General features: G+C 43.4%; 1 long non-coding RNA gene across 1 annotated transcript in view; it reads left to right on the top strand.

Annotated features, from left to right (window-relative positions):
* Nucleotides 1–471: 471 nt before the first annotated feature.
* LOC125759679 (uncharacterized) overlaps nucleotides 472–15,637 on the top strand; it is a 31,428-nt gene continuing 16,262 nt past the window's right edge. Inside the window, exons 1-4 of the long non-coding RNA XR_007417298.1 lie at nucleotides 472–517; nucleotides 7,228–7,346; nucleotides 8,104–8,174; nucleotides 9,923–10,055. This is a non-coding gene — a long non-coding RNA (uncharacterized LOC125759679). The remainder of the gene's footprint in view (nucleotides 518–7,227; nucleotides 7,347–8,103; nucleotides 8,175–9,922; nucleotides 10,056–15,637) is intronic.

Genomic DNA, 15,637 nt, shown 5'->3' with positions numbered 1-15,637 from the left:
ACAGAGGCGAAAATGCTTGAGGCCCGTGCACTTAGGATTAGGTGCATGGTAAAGAAGCGCATGTGTTCGAAATTTTTGGAGCCCTCCACTAAGGCGTCCCTCATAATCATATCGTCGTTTTGGGACGCTCACCCCCCCCCCCCCCGCCCCACCACAAAAAGAAAAATCAACCTTATATTGTCCTTGTTTGCGTGCGCTTAAGTATTCTGCTATGCAAAACTTACTTGTCCAAAAATCGATGCTGTCGCGATTGCAGAAAACAACCTTCTGCAGTACTGTTGCAAATACAACTGTAGAGAAACATACGCTCTTTTATGACCGCATGTGGCAGGTTGTAAACCATAGAATAGTTCGAAAACTAAAAAAAAACTCGCTAATAGACGCACAAACTACGTTGTCCCCTGCCTGACTAGACAAGGGACATGTGACGCCTGTCGAAATACCTCTGATTGTATTTATTTTTCTTCTGCAGGGGAGCGTTTACAGCCAAGCAACGTAACATCTGAGCGCGCGGGAAGTAAGTAGCGAATATGTATTTGAACTGTTGCGCTTATGTGAGCAAAAGTAAAATAAAAGGTGTGCACAAAAACACAAACTAACCAAATGTGCACTCGTAAAATGCATAGTTACTTACTATATTAAAAATAATGCGCACCTATGAGACTTTTAGGGACGTGTCCTCAACAACTCCAAAAGTACGGTGTTCAGTATTGCGTCAAAAACACAAAATGAGACGACACACCTTCCACTCTCGGTGCTCATCAAACATCCAACGGCCCCATTCCCATTCAGATTCAAAATTTCTGCTGTTGTTTTTTTTTTGCTCCCGAGGTAGCATATACACCATGGAAGCGTATTTGTTCTATTGCATCTCGACAAGCCAAAAGTAAGGGGTATAATTGATCTTTTTATATGCATACGATGTTCGAAAATTGTTTTTGTGGCCTCGCAGTGGCATGCCGCAGATCTTTAAAGTATAAAGTGAAGTGAGGTTACGACTGTCAGTGAACCGCCATACAGAAGAAGAAGGTTCCTTGGCGCTTCTTTTCGGACCAACAGTTTTATGTACCTAAAAAAATAGCGACGTTGCACTTTGCTTTTGAAGCGCTCGTTTCTTTGTCAAACACAAACATATGAGTCCAACTGAGCGTTAGGCTATAGACTAACGCTCAGTTGGCAAGGCATAGGCAAGGCATACGGGACATTATTTGTCTTTAACTGCAGCGTGGATTTATAACATAAATTGAAGTGAATTAGGCGCACGAAAATCACCCTTTCTATCGGTGGGCTTCGAGCCCACAACTTGCAGGAAAGTATTCGAATGTAGTGGGTTCATGGTGACGGAAAGGGTGATTTTTCGTCCACTTTTAATACATTTCACTTTATGGCATAGTTACTGTGCTACAGGTAAAAACAACAATTAATATCCTTTTTTCCCGTGTAAATGCTTGTTAGACACAAACGTATGGGTACTCTGCCCTTGCATGTTGCACATAGAATGTTTAAGAAATGACCTGACTGTGCTGGTGATGAGGGTCACAGTACGGTCGCGGTCTAAAGGAACATGTAGAAAGGGGCCTGTTGGTGCAAGAAAAATGTAGGTAACGAGAGCCGTAAAGTGGACTGTTTCGTAGAGCATCAGAAGCGACTGGTTTTTTGTGTGAACTCGACGCAGGGGCAAAAGAAGGCACAATGAAGGCACACACACAGCGCCACTAGCACAAAATGCTTAATTTTTTTCCCGACTTGACCACTTCAAATAAGTACCATAAACACAACAGTCAGCACAAATGATGTGATGGCAAAGAGAGACATGCGCGGGGGATTCACACTTGTAAACAGCGTCATAACAATTGATAATCGCACCGTAACGAATTGTCAGTGCCTGCACATGTAAACTAACTCTAGGTGACAACAACATGGACGACTTGCTAATGTAGATATCACCGAGTGCGTCGATTTCCTTGCTTTCCTTGCTGCTTTGTAAGGTCGGCGCTCATGCACCAGACCAAACGGCACATTCAAGGAGCAGGCAGTAACGTACCAAATACGACAGGAGATTGAACCAGCGCGTCCTTGCTGTGGACCTGCGTAGAGGGGAGACTGAACGTGTGCTAGCATGATTCCTTCCCTTGGGTGCCTCGATATTATCGCCGCCTCCCATGCGGATCGATGTTCTGTAGTATGCCTGTATTTCAGCGATTCCTCCTCTTCTGCGACTCTCCGCCTCTTTCGCCGTTTCGCCGCGAGCTCCTCCGGTGTTTTCTTAGCACATACCTTCCTCTTCAACTCAAGATGTCCTCCCTTTCCGGCGCTCGTTGCCACCGCGGCATGCCACATATACCTCACGGTTTCGCTCGAAGGGCACTTGCACTTGCGCGTTACATGGTAAAAACGTCTACCTGCGTTTGGACAGTCTGGCGAAGTGGGCTTGAGGCATTCCATCTAAGCCTTGCGCGTAAGGTGGTGCAAGCGCCTTCGTCTCTGCCAATCCATCTTTGGGGCTATGAACCGTTATCTCGTGCCTTGTGCATTACAATGTAAAAGCGCCTGCGTCTTCGTAAAACCACCCTAGTAGGCATGACCATTCATTCGACGCTTCAGATATAATCTCGTGCTTTCACAGACGGATGCTGCACGTTCTACGAAAAAAAAATCATAATATTCACAGTCATGTGAAAATTAAAAGTGTAATAAATGTTCATTGAAAAGGGGTGCTAATTTGGACGGCAAAAGTACAGAATTTTGATAGATGTTCGCACAATTTGTGCTAGAAATAAAAAAAAATGGCTGGCTCTCCCCGAATCGATAGTGGATGCAAGCATAAAGTGGCTACCGGCAAGGCAGATTGGTTCGAGATGATACCAGCCACAATTTTAAAACGGGTACAGTGCATGTCTGCAAGGTCACACCACACCAACATCATGCCACAACATATTGTGCCCTTCTCCACTCGGACGCCATTCTTTTTTTTTTTCACTGTGTGGGACAAATCTAGGGGTATTGCTTGCGCATGCGGCCAGGAGGCGATGCGGGCCTGAAAGGTAACTACAGAGGCATGGACCTGATTGAAACCTCGTCGCAAGTTTCGTCTCGGCCAAACGCCACCCACGCCACGTTAATCCACGCGGTGTGGTCACGCAAAGCGGCGCCATTCATCGAAGGCAGCACAAAGCCCGTGCTGCGAACCTCACACACCGCTGGCGTTGAAGAGAGCACACACTACTCTATCTCTCTCTACAACAAACAAAATGACATTCAAGTGTCTGGTGTCTAGTATCTAAATACTATCTGCTTTTGGGACGTCGCCATGGAAATGACCAATATAACTTCAGCGTACTAGAAGTTACAACATCAGTGAACAAACATTAAGAGGAGCTCGGAAGCAATATTTATAGAAGTTGTTAAGTCAGTAACTAGCGTAAGTAATGTGGTCCTGTTTAAAAGGTTCAGTGCCAGAGGCCGCATTTTTTTAAACTTTTGACTGTTTTCTCTCGCAATGGTGCCCGGACGTTCTCGATTGAGTGGCCATAAAATCGCTCTGGCTTTTGGTTCAAGGTCTCTAGAAGGTCGCCTACAACGCGAGCTAAAATCACTTCATGCTTGAACCCTCGTCTGCTCTTCCTGTCGTAGGAAACGGGCAGACTTTTCTACGCAGCTCTGATGGCCCGCTTGACTAAGGGAGCAAGACTATCTCGCCGCGATGACACTGAAAATATTTTGAACAATATATCACGCTATAAAATAAATGCTTGTTGCAAAGGTGGAAAAGAGGCAACATGGGTAGCTTTACCTTCGTTGCAATATTTTTTCACATTATATGTTTGACTGTTTTCGGCGCGTCCATATTTCAACGGGATGTTCTTCTCTGTTGATGACGTCACCTTATGCATATATCTCGCAGAAGACGGCCTGATCTCTCTATGAGTGCTTTGAAATTGGGATCCGAATAGCCCAAGAAGCATACCGCCTTCCCTTACCCTATAATAAAAAAGGTAATAACTTGCGTGGGTTAGCACTCACCCTCTAAACAAATAAATGGGTTTTTGAATGACTACTACTGGTGCTAGAGAAAAGATCACAAAAATGAGGGCGCCCATTTTAGGTCGCTTTCACATTGTGTTAAATGACAATCGTTGAAGTTATTCGTTAGCTTTCATCAGTTGCTCCGTTTTCTTATATATGAATCATTGCTTAACGCCGAAGTCGATGCATAGCAAGAAGTTATGAATGCTCAATAGGTAATTGAATGTATAATCTCGAAGGCGCTCTCCAACAAGACTTCCATAGGTTACTTTAGAGACAGTTGTCTATAATTTCTTTACTTTCATATTACCTAGGAACATTCCGAAAATGCAATTACAAATGACTAAATTGAATATGTGCGATTGCCTTGAGAAGCGAGAGCACACGTGTTTCTCTGACATTCCTCTTCTATTCCGGACGTAGCATAACGCAAGCTTTCACAAGTACAAATGCGATTAACGCGTGCACAAAACATCAATTTATTATTATTGAGTACATTTCACCACGTTCCCAATGACTACCCGCTAATATCTTAGGTTCAGGGCGAACTGAAAAACAAAACTGTACAGTACTGTACAGTACTATCTGTACTCAAAGTGTCTGCATTGGAAAAGTGTCTACAGAAAAACGAGACTGCAATCACTCGATTGCCTCACGGCTTAAAACGCTATAGAAGCTAGTTTTTCTGCAGTTATAAAACTGCTGTGGGGCAGTTCGGTTGATAATAATTGACCGAAAGTATATGAAATAATAAGTAGACCGCGTATATCTGGCTGCTACGATCTAAATTTAAAAAAAAATCTGTCACAAATCGGGTTTCGTGCAGACCTTTCGACATAACTGTGTTATCACCTTAATAGACAGGTTTAGGACACAGCTTGAAGAGACATTATTACCAAGTGTCGGTGTACGGATTTAAAAAAACAAGCCTTTTACAATATCAACATCAAATTTTGTTTTGAAAGTTGCAAGGAGTTACGACATTCCAGACCAAACTTTTGACGAGGAAGAATAAATGTTTATTGCGCGAAACAATGACAGTGTGCTTCGCTGGATGTGAGCGACCCTCTAGAAGCATTCACGCTCAACGTCGAAGTGGGCGCAAGTGCCAAAACTCACAAAAAACCCACTCGCTTCGCCGCCTAAGCAACCGAAAAACCACGCAGCGATCGCGATGCGAAAAAAATCGGATTGATACCAATTTTCCGCCACACGATAGCCTTTCTCCGTGCTTTGGCTGCGCTGGCATATAAACCACGTAATGCACACATTCGGCCACATATTCAAAATAGCCGGCCCAAGAAGTCAGCAGGTGATGCACATCGACGCAGTTGTAGTTCTTGAAATGTTCTCAATTGTTTGTTCCACCAATGGTTCGACGATTGTGGCAGCAGCCAGTAAAACCTATGAACGTTCTAATAAGTGACATTTTACTGTATGACAGTTTGAACAGTGTTGTCGTAAAATATATAGTTACAGACCTTCTGAAAGTGAAATATAAAGTATTTGTCATTTTCATTATCATTTGACCCGTACATTTGCAAGTACAGATAAGCAACAATAAAATTGGGAAGTGTTTTATGCTATGGTTCCTTTAATTCATTCTTGTTTCAAGCTAAGACTTTACCCACATATTTATTTTCCAAAAATCGGCTTTGTTGTGAGATCGGTATAAAACTCGTTCAGCGATCTCTACCACTACGTCTCTCTGAATTTACCATACCTTTATGTACAGAGGCATTTCATATTGTATGTGTTTCATATTGTCAGCCCTTAAAAACGAGCCCTTAAAAGTCATCATATTTCCTTCATTCATAGCGAGGGTCTCGTTTCGGCAGACTTGGTGCCTTCAGGTAGTATGCGACGGATTATTGCTCAGCTGCAAGCTCGTAAAAAGATCACGTGCTACGTGAAGCCAACAGGCAGAAAAAAGAGTGTTACACACTCGCCGCCATGGCTGCGATCGGCGCCGACTAACACTCCTAGGTTTCAATGCACATATACACCCCATAAAGTGAACGGGAGGATGACCACCGCCATAGCTCACTGATAGAGCATCGGATACGTTATTCGAAGGTCGCAGGTTCGGTCTCTGCCGGCGGGAAGTTATCTTTTCGTCCACATTAATTTCTTCACATTTATATCCTAATTTCAATAGATAACATCCTCTATACCTTCCTTGGCATTATTGTCTGTTAGTTCTCAATATTATTGTGTCTAACAAAGAAAACGATCCCTTAGAAGTTATCGTCTTTCATTGATATTGTCATGAAGGAATATTTACTCAGGCATATGTCTCGCTTCGTTAATATGAAAACTTAGGCAAAAAAATGATCATAATTACATGCAGCCGTTCGTCATCTTAACCCCTATTGCTCCAATTCGGTGTAACGCTGCCACAATTTTGAATAATATCGCACGGGCGTTCAACTCTGGACAGGGCAGAGTCTAACTTCAACCACGATCTGCTACCGAAGCGCAACCTCATAAAGCACACTCGCGTGTGAACGCTGTATGCTATACTCGTTATTAAAAACTGCAAGGGCATAATGCCTGTTGTTTGAAAACAAAAGCTTAGCCAGATAGTGCTGCTGAGTAACGTCATCCACATTCAAGTTTCCGATAAAGTCGTGCATTTACTGGTGAAAATCTAAAGGCTTTTGCTTTGATAACATGATAAAACATAAGTCACGCAAATTACGGGAAGCTTCCGTGTTTTTTAATGCAATTTCCTTTCCATGAAAAACAACTTGGAGTTTGATTTTAAGAATGTTGACCTTGTCCAGCCTTAGTTTTTTTTTAAGAATCCGTATTCTTGCTAGGATCGTTTTAATCATATGTACTATTTCGCAATGCTGGTTAATTTCAGTCCTAACCAAATCTTGTAATATAAATATGTAAACAGGCTGTCCCACAGATCTTACGTTTGCGAAAATGCGTCACCGTCACATTTTTATTGGAATGCAGCTGTGTTACTGGAGTTTATTGTTTGAACCTATAACGAAAGAAACGCTTATACTTGCTCTCACATCTTAACGCATTTTCTGTTGTTTGCATTTCGTGCCAAATGTCAATGAGCCCGTAGCCAGAACTTCGTTAGAATACAGTGCGTCCTTCTCAGAATATGAGATGAATATCTTGGCTGAATGGTGATATATCTAGGACTAAAGCAAATCTTTCGCCGCTAAATTTTTACTCAAGGCTTATACGATGTCCAGATGGTATATCCGGAGGTACGCGTAGTTGTTGATGCCACATTCATGGCTGGCTTCAAAACGCGCAAGGAAATGATTGTGTACATGATGATTGAATTTAACTGCGTAAGTAAACTTCATTCAAATTCAATTATATAACTTTTCATCTGTGCAGTGAAAAACTATTGCCAACAGCGTTGAAGTTCATGGGAACAATACAAAGAAGCGTCATTTCATGGCTTATTATACCAGTTCGCTATGCGACCTTGACTAATTTCTACTAATCTGACCTTCAGTAATATAAACATTTTTATGTGAACCAGAGCCGTAGCACTTACAGTTCATCGCTGTTAAACTGTGTTTACCCTATTAAGTACTTGAAATTTTTACAAAATGCCTAGTAGTAATTTCTATCTTGACTTTTGCAATTTTCCTGTTCGGACTAATCTTTGGTCGAATGTACGTGATGAAATTCTAACAAATGCTTTGTACAAACGTCGAGCGCCAGAAAATTATGGGTCTTTCTGAAACTTAAACCTGATCTTTCTTTCTGTACGAAGTTCTGTCTTATCGAAAAATGCACGGTAATAATGTGGTACTTTGATACACCCCAAAACAAGTGCCTGCTGAGTCTCACGTTTATAGAAAATCCCGATTCAAGTCTTCCGCACTTAACTTAGCAAGCGAATCTTCTTGTATTCGCCCAGTAGATATCGCAGTATTAAATTCAAAATAACTTTACTGCATCCAAGGAAGTATACGTAGCAACATATTTGTAAGAAACACAAGAATTGGCAGACTGTATGATAGATCTAGGATGATGAATAGAGGAGTCGCAAACAGCTAATCGTATTATGTGAATATTTTTATGGCTTTTTTTCAGATTAACTTACGCTATCGTAGCGTATCCGGCCCAGAATGCGAATTTGGTTGCGTTCGGTTGACTTAACAGTTGTGAGTCTCAACATTTATGACATTTTTGGAGGCAACTCAACTGTTGCCCTAAAATTAAATGGAGGCGTCACATTCTTTCAGATATTTGGATGGCTTGGTTGTAGCGTTCTATTTCTCACTGTGCTGTTTTTTGCGGTTTGTGTTTAGAACAAAAGCACTTCACCCTGCATATAGATTAGACAGACATAGATAGATAGATAGATAGTAGATAGATAGATAGATAGATAGATAGATAGATAGATAGATAGATAGATAGATAGATAGATAGATAGATAGATAGATAGATAGATAGATAGATAGATAGATAGATAGATAGATAGATAGATAGATAGATAGATAGATAGATAGATAGATAGATAGATAGATAGATAGATATTAATAAGGAGTGAGGATGTCACTCATCATTAAGATGCCAGGAAAGAACGCGAAGCTCCGGCTAGGGTCAGTGGGGAAATGCGCAGTCATGGCAACGGAACAAACAATGCCCAAATTGGTAATGACACTGCAGGGCATGTATGGCAATGATTATAAGGGTGCGTTGGGCATGTCTGGGGCATGTTATGACTGACCCGACATTTGACCTTAAGATGCCATTGGTTGAATTTTAATGTTGATAATTATAGTTGGGCTGGGCTAACAACTGGCTTGGACCAAGCACACAATTGGGTTAGGGCATTCTCGACACTGCGTCCGCCATTCTAAAAACTGACTTGGCCTACTAAGGTACACTTCGTCTACCTCAAAAATATTGGTCGGGCGTTTCAGGAATTGAGCTGACCCGTGCCAAAATCAACCTAGCCCACGCCCAAAATTTAGTGCTTCCATTATGGTTTTAAAACAAATCAGGAGCCCTTTCCCTCCTACTTCCCCTTTGGAGAAATGATGACAAGCAAAGGTTGTGGAGTGCGTGCGTGACCTCCTGCATATTTTATTTCCTTCTTTCTTTGTTTCGCATTGCGCAATGCTCCCTCCTAACGTAAGCGTTCAGTTTATACAGATAGCGCTGTCCCCTGCTTAACCGGCATTGCATCACGTAGATCGCTGTTAGTCCGCCAACACAAAGATTTCAATAAAGCGTCAGCAAAAGTGACGTGGCTGGTTTCGGAGAATTAAATACTGCGGTAGAGTAGCTGGTACAGCAACTGCCCTACAGTTTTGTCCGGGTAACTGTACCGCAGTATTTTAATCATTCGATGAAACACCCATAGCAAGTACACTGCCTTCCAAATCATTTTTGCATCGTCGGAGCTTTGCTTTTAGCTGTAAACGCATATGACAGATATTATATTTTTCTGACCTATTATTTTGCCTTTAATACAATATTTTGCTTTGCCTGCTTCTGCTACTTCTCCTGATTTACATAAAACTTTGTAGGTTTCCTCCGTGTATTCCCAAAAGAACTTCCTTTACACAGGAGCTCGCTTGATAAAAAATCATACGATTGCCACGGAGATCTGAATTATATAAAACGATAGCTTGCTCAGCATTTTCACAAAGTTTGCATCCATCCATTGATACAAATATCAGATACAGGGTGTCGTACTTGTTCGTAAGTCGCATCCTATTGCTTTGAAGCGATTGGACAGCTTACGTATTCATAGTGGGGGAGGCGTGTTTTTTGTTTTCGGTCAACTCATTCACTCATGAATATAAAAGAGCACCCAAGCCCGATACTTCGTGCATTTTTAGGAGTTATGCATTTATGTTTTATTCTTCGCTATATTCATTTTCTCGTACTTTTGTTCTAGAAAGTCAAGGAAACGTACTAGGTATTCAATATGGAAATTTATTGACGGTCTAAAGACTCTCTACAAATTAGTCGACTATGTTGATGAGCGTAAAAGAAGTATGACCATACGACATCGTGTTTTTCGTTACTGGGTGAGTTCTCATTTACTCATTCATGCGCCGAGCCCCTCTTTCCAACAAGCTGGATACTCATTGGTGAAACCATATTCCCTGCGTCATGTGTTCTTCTAGCCTCCTAGCGTGTATGCGCCAAAGAAATCGGAGAAGCACCGCTACAAACCAGTGGTTCACTAAAAAGGAAGAAGGGAACACGCGGCGGCAAACAGCAGAATAACGATTTCTGGACAGGCGTGTAACCACAATCGGGATGGACGTTAATTACCGATTGGACTTAATCCCGTGATAAAAACGCCAGGCCTGCACGGAGAGGGTACCACAGTCACAGCGAAAACTGGAAGAGCGCCAATTTCTAGAGCCGTTATAAACTCTCTTGGGGCTACTAATACATTACACTAGCACGGTACCCCTTACGCCACAGATCATAATTGTTTGAGGTTGGGAAGCACCCACTACGTCAATATTTGCCATTCTGCAGAGAGGCGAGGTATCAGCTACATATCTGTAAGGCATTATGTGCACTTTGTTAATACAACGGCTGATGATGAATAATCGTGGCTGAGCCCGGTGTAATGGGTTGGTAGCTCTAAACGACCGACTAGATAAGAAATTCCCATTGCGTGACTCTCAGTCGTTATTTCACTCTCCCACCACGCTATATTACATATGTTAACACAAGAGTGAGAGAGAAAGAGACCCCGAGGAAATGGATCCCGGGGGGGCCTTGTGTGCTTACTTCGCAATCAATAGAAGTGCACTTGCGAGGAACCCCCTACGCTATAAATCATCATATTTTTTGTGAAGTAGGAAAACAGCCACTATGCCATTTTTCGTCATTCTGCGGAGAACCGGGGTACCCGCTGCTCGCCTGTAAGTCATTAGGTGCACTTTGTTGATGCTGTGGCTGAGGACGACGAACGATTATGTGTGAGCACTTTGTAATGGGTTGGAAGCATTCAACAACCCATTCGCTGCGCAATTCGCATTGTGTGACGCCTGGTTATAAAATTCGCGTTGTGTGACGTCTGGTTATTATTTTACTGTTCTACCACGCTACATTACGCATGTTTATGTGATTCCTTCCTGACATGAAGCCTGTATAGGGTCTTCTTGCAAAGCAGTTTCAAGCACAGGCTTGGCTCTGAGATAGAATGCTCGTATCCCATGCAGAGGGCCCAGGTTCAAACCCTGTTCCGTCCTGGATATGCTATTCTTATTTCGTTTTTTTTTTAGTTCTCGCAACAGCGGCTCCAGCCACCGGCGGCGGCGGCCACTTACGGAGGCAAAAACGGCCTTCTTGTGGTCTTAAGGTCTTTCGCTGTAATACCTGGTCTGTGCGCTTGAGCTTCGCTGGCGAACCATCTGTACACAGTGCTTGTAAGGTGATTTGTGTGAAATTCACGCTTTCCTACTTCCTATCCTAGGCTAAAGAAAGTGACTTCTGAAAAGAAAATAATAATATAAATTATTCCGTAGTGCGGCGTAATATTTCTAGGTAACAAAATATGTCAAATGACGTTGATGTGTGATCAGTTCTGTACCTTGCGAGCTAAATCAATAAGACTTACAAAAAAATTCGCAGATCCCACGTACCGTTGGGATGGATGTTGTGCGAAGCATGCGCAGGAAGGTGATATTGAGCGAAACGTTACGGAATCACGGTAGAGAAATGTGCAAATGGTATACGCACACACATATTTTGAATAATCGCCCATGTACTATATAAAAACTTGTTTAAAGTGACTTAACAATGCCAAGCAACATAGGTGCTACCACCACCAAATGCAGTAGGCTGATATGTAGTGCTTATATTCTTGAATACTGGATAGCGCGAATTGGAATAGGACAATGAAGGAACACAGATGCCCAGGACAGGCGCTACTCGCAACTAAGCTTTATTCAAAAAAGTCTCCCTAGATATATACACAGCCGAGTCGCACGCGCAGGTGCGCTGCACGTACGTTACAGTCACAGTTGCAGTTGTCAGAGTTGCGTTACAGTTCTTATGCGTATACTTATCCGTTATGACGCAGAACGCACGTTGTACGTTTCACGAACCTGTGTGCATGTGAGGAAGGTGTTCTTGGCATTTCTTGAATAAGGTCATCGTTACCGTGATCAGTGAGCACCAGCAGCTGGACAGGACTTGTTATCGGATCCGTTCGTGATCGCGGATACGAATGGTCTAAGTGTAGTGAAGTGCGAGGTATAGTAGAGCTGTGGAAACCGCGGATGGCTTTTTACGAAGAATTGATCTCTGATGCCTTCTGTCCTGGAGGTGGCACCGGAGTCTTCCGATGCCCTGTCCACATCCAAAACCGTCTTTCGTACCTTCTAAGAACCTGGTGTTGTTGGGTTTTGATAAATAAATGCTGAGGTCACCGGTAATTCTGAGCGACATGGTCCTCTCGGCAGAGTTATTGTACGAAGCATTGACGCTCGTTTTTGCGTAATCCACGTGGTCGGCGTTGTGGACCATGTGGACGAGTGGATGGTACCCCAGCGTCTTCCAGGGGTGCTCTGACTTCCGCTCCCTAACTTTTCTTGCGTCAGCCGCTGCGGTGTAGTGGTTACGGTGCTCGGTTACTTACGCGAAGGTCGCCGGTTTCTATCCCGGCCGTCTGGTCGCATTTCGATGGAGTGAAAGGCTAGGTGCCCGTGTACTGTGCGATGTCAGTGCAGGTTAAGGGATACCAGATGGTCAAAATTTTCGGAGCCCTTCACTATGACGTTTCTCATAATCATATCGTGGTTTTGGGACGTAAAACCCCAAGAATTACTATTATTATCACTTTCTTTCCTTCTCAATGTTATGTTCGCGGTACTGCGTTGATAGAGACCTCACCTGTGACACATACCCGCATAACATGAACACTGGTATGCAGGTATTTGCCACACGTGACTGAGGGAAAGTGTTTCGTAATGTACGCGACTGGTACTTTTGTGGTATTCATGTCATCACCAGTGAATCGTGTTCGTCATACACTCATCATATGCTATGTAAATTTTGGTACATTAAAACCTATGAAGGCGACCGGGAGAGCGCCCAGACGTAGGCAGATAGATAGATAGATAGATAGATAGATAGATAGATGATAGATAGATAGATAGATATAGATAGATAGATAGATAGATAGATAGATAGATAGATAGATAGACAGATAGATAGATAGATAGATAGATAGATAGATAGATAGATAGATAGATAGATAGATAGATAGATAGATAGATAGATAGATAGATAGATAGATAGATAGATAGATAGATAGATAGATAAGAAACGCCTATAGTGCCTGAAGTTCGCTGAGAAATGTTTCGCATTTAAAAACAGTATGCATAGCTTGGCTATCGAAAACACGAAAGGCCAGCAGAGCTGGGGAAAGCCCAGTTAAGTAGTACCAAAGCACACATGTCTCAGTTATATACAGGAAATCCGACTTTGTATAGGGAACGCAAGCTCAAGTTTGGGCACGGCGTTCCCGCGGCTGAGCTATGCGTTACTGGGGGCAGACGCTAGCCGCGAAGACGGTTTGCCACCGGGTTTTGCCAGCGGCGGCGGCAAGGACACGTGCGCGCATGCACTCCTCATTCGGCCCAGAGCACTGCTGGTCAGCAATAGTTACATGTGACGCACCACCAATGCAATCCGAGAGCTCTGTGCGTGCGGGGTAGTGGGGACTGCTGTGCTGTGGCCATGGAGCCCCCAGTTTCGACAAGAGCATTGGCGCCGTTCGATGTTGCTTTGGAAGCCTATACCGCCATCGTGTTCCAACTTCCAAGTGTGCATAATGCTTGCCATGTGGTCTCACATTTAGAACGGTAATTGTAAATTCATCTTCGGACACCTTGCCAAACGCCTCGTGATACCTATTGGTAATCGTGTCAAGGATTGCTCTTTAGCCTAGCAAACTCGGCAGCCAGTCTTGTGCACATTATTTTTTGTCTGGTAGAAAGAGTAAGCTTCATCTTGATTGGCCAAGTAAAGCCCTGCGATGTTCAGTCTCCACGCAAGCGCAGCTCTTCGACTGCAGCGTTGTTAGGCTCCCAACCTTCAAAGCATTGGAAAGCTGCATCGGGTCATTCTGGTCTTCAGTCTCCGGTGCAGTTTCAATTTCTTTTACTTTTATTGGTTTATTAGTTCGAGACAACCACTTGCTCTGTTTCCATAACGGCAGCATTTAGTGTATTATATAGGACGTGGAGCTTGTGCTTCCCTAGGCAGCTTCTTCATTTTTAGTGGGCCGGATGTGAGTAGTTGGGCTCGTCAAATTTCCGTGGCCCACGCCCGATGGGCGAATCTGCGTAGGACGGAATGGCAAACCCAGAGAGGTTCCAACAGCTCCACCGCAAAATGCACTGCGTATCCCTAATTATGCTTCCTTCTCGGTAAGCGCGTGTATGCGTCTGCGCATAGCATACGTAGCGTCGGCCAAATAAAAGCGAAATATTCAGTTGGCATCTTAATGGCTCAAGAACGATGCTTGGAGGATTTAGTCACAATAGTGGAGATAAATCAATGTGCGTTGGTTGTGTCATAATGTTTATAGCGTTTCCAATTCCAACTAACAGCCGAGCCTAACTTAGAATTTGCTGCTGCCACTTTTCACTTGAATATTAAGAAGGATGTGAAGGTTTTATGTAACGCCTCTTCACCATACGAAGTGTGAGTTAGACTATGAAGTAAAACTGGTTCATTTCGCAAGTAATATTCTAATTCAGAAAATGATTGGCCTCAGCTGTCATACTCACCCCGTGACAATATTGTCAAACCATACTGGTCTTCTTCAAAGAAACGCGAAACTGCGATACCTATTTCGCAATGTGGTTTTGATCTTGATTGCGAAGGCCCTCAAGTCTTCTCAGTGATATCTTCAGTAATAAAGTTTGTGCGACTCCCTACACATCTACTGAGATTACAGTAGATAGATGTGCTAGGGCAATCTATGTCCAAGTCAGCAAAATGTCGCTTGCGTGCACGCAACGCCACACTGTCCAGAGCCTATGACGAGTACAGCTGAATAGACAAGGTACAATTATCGCCGATTTTTTTATGTAACAGGACGCCCGTTTACAAAGCAGGTTCAGAACATTTCACTTAGCATGTGTGGAGGAGCCCAAACAGCGGTTTTCAGTGACAACAGTATTTTATTATTTGACAAGCTGCCACCAAGCGTACAGCATTACTCCCCATTCCAAGCACGTGTTTTAAGTGCAGGGAGCGCTAGGCGCCCGTGCTGTCGTATAAAGTCTCATGTCGCTTGGCCTCAGGCAGGCGAAAACCATGCATGCATAGTCATGCATAGTATAGTATATAAGGGGGCAGGATAGGGAAGTGGTGGTGAGGAGTGATGTGAGGGTGAGGAGGAGGGAAAGAAGGAGGAGAAAGGGTGAGGCATAGAGTAGCCATGTATGGCCTCACGTGGGCAAAACCATGTATAGCATAGCTATGCATAGTATAATACCGCAAGGGGGCGGGAAAGAAAAGCGGATGTAAGCAGGAGCAACGTAATGGTAAGGACGATGGAAGGGAGGCTGCGCGTTTGGAACGCGAGCGCACGCTTGCTCCTCAGCACTTTCTACAGCTTTCACGTTGAGTG

This window comes from Rhipicephalus sanguineus, chromosome 8 (genome assembly GCF_013339695.2).
Source record: "Rhipicephalus sanguineus isolate Rsan-2018 chromosome 8, BIME_Rsan_1.4, whole genome shotgun sequence".
Classification (NCBI taxonomy): Eukaryota; Metazoa; Arthropoda; class Arachnida; order Ixodida; family Ixodidae; genus Rhipicephalus; species Rhipicephalus sanguineus.
This window is presented reverse-complemented; position numbering and strand designations above follow the sequence as displayed.